Source organism: Frankliniella occidentalis, unplaced genomic scaffold (assembly GCF_000697945.3).
Source record: "Frankliniella occidentalis isolate FOCC.00 unplaced genomic scaffold, Focc_3.1 Scaffold71, whole genome shotgun sequence".
In the NCBI taxonomy this organism is placed as follows: Eukaryota; Metazoa; Arthropoda; class Insecta; order Thysanoptera; family Thripidae; genus Frankliniella; species Frankliniella occidentalis.
In genome coordinates, this window is record NW_026267201.1 from 1,086,647 (window position 1) to 1,088,059 (window position 1,413).

The 1,413-nt window shown below is 60.2% G+C and overlaps 2 protein-coding genes across 5 annotated transcripts in view; one reads left to right on the plus strand and one right to left on the minus strand.

Moving 5' to 3' along the window:
- LOC113206306 (uncharacterized) overlaps positions 1–1,413 on the plus strand; it is a 78,271-nt gene that overhangs the window by 20,816 nt on the left and 56,042 nt on the right. Inside the window, exon 1 of one of the 4 annotated variants that reach the window (XM_052268504.1) lies at positions 941–1,046. The exons of the other annotated variants lie outside the window; for them this stretch is intronic. The gene's annotated coding sequence lies outside the window, so the exon portion shown is untranslated. Of the gene's footprint in view, positions 1–940; positions 1,047–1,413 lie in introns of those variants that run through there. 4 annotated transcript variants of the gene reach the window in all.
- The window catches only part of LOC113206287 (uncharacterized), an 83,854-nt gene that overhangs the window by 11,607 nt on the left and 70,834 nt on the right, over positions 1–1,413 (minus strand). The gene's annotated exons all lie outside the window — the stretch shown is intronic.

Here is a 1,413-nt window from a genome sequence, read left to right on the forward strand (position 1 = left end):
CCAATTACCCCCCGTAGCTCCACTGTACCGCCCCCTCCCCCTCTCTCCCCCGCGTCACCTCCCGTGGAGCTGCCGACACGGCCGGTCATCTGGCTTGATACGCCCTCGGGGATGAATGTCAACGTAAGCCCCCTGGCCCTGGGCCTTCCCTTCCCCCCTCTTCCTCCCTTTTCCAATCCCCCCTCTCCATCCCCCTCGGTGAGGAGTGCCGGGCCCTCTAGTAAGGTACTTTTTCTACCCCTCCACCATCCTTTTTGCTGTCGTATCGCTGTCAGTCGTGCTACGCCCCGCTGTTATGCCCCCAAGTTTTCCTCCATCACCATCCACCTGGCCCGCCACCCCCGCCCTACTCACACATGGCTCCAGCGCGCATCCCTTCCTACACCCCTGCCGTTCTGTGCCATACACCGTTGAAAACTAGCCAAGCTCCTTGATCCAGCACAACTCGATCTTCAAACCCAAATGTCACTCGAATGTGAGGTTATTTAGGCTACTGCAAAACAAGCGGTAGTGCTAATAAATAGTTGACAAAGGGAAAATTAAATGTTGAAATTTCCTATTTGCACTCTGTTGTTTGCTATTTACGACTGTCAACAAAGTCTACATTTAAAAAATATATTGTCGCAGTTATGGGCGATCATTGCGACAGTGGACATTGTTAAATCGTTATGTTATATATGTCGATAAATACGTTTGTGGTTTGTCAAATGGATGTGTATCAGCGGCCGTTCTGCTCACCAGCCCGTCGCCTTCCGGCACGCCTGCTGTTCCGCAAAGACGGCGCCGCGCCCACCCCGCCCTGCCCCGCCACGCCCCGCCCCGCCCCGCCACGCCTTACACACCCTACACGCCGCCGCGCCCCAAAACCGTCTCACTGCATGTTCACCTCGATCGATGTGCTCCGTCCGTATCTAATCTCTCGCCGATGGCGCTCTCCTTCCAGGTGAGGAGGATCAGGAGGATTATCGGGGCGCTCCTGGAGAGCAGCGCGCGGGGGAGCTCCACCGGCGGCCCCGGCGGCTCTCCTTCTGGCACTAGAGGACTTGGTGAGCAGTCTACACACCCACCCCGGTCTCCAACACTCCCGCGGTGCGCAGGACAGGGTGAGCGCGTGCTCATCGTGCGAGAGGCGGGCTCGTCCCCCGCCCTCCCCCCTCCTCACGTGCCCGCCGGCCGCCGTGTGGGCTCGGCGCCGCCCCCGCACCGCCCCGGCACCGCCCCCATCGCCCTCCCCGCCGCCGTGCTGCCAGCGCTCCGTCCAGCTGGGACCCGCTGCTGAGTGGGAACCGGCAAATTGGATTCGCGTCAACACTGCGGAGGAGGAGGCAGCGACGGCAAACAACGGAGAGGGCAGATCCAATAATCACGACCACCTTCCTTGCGTCTCTCTCTCCCTCTCTCTCTCTCTCTCTC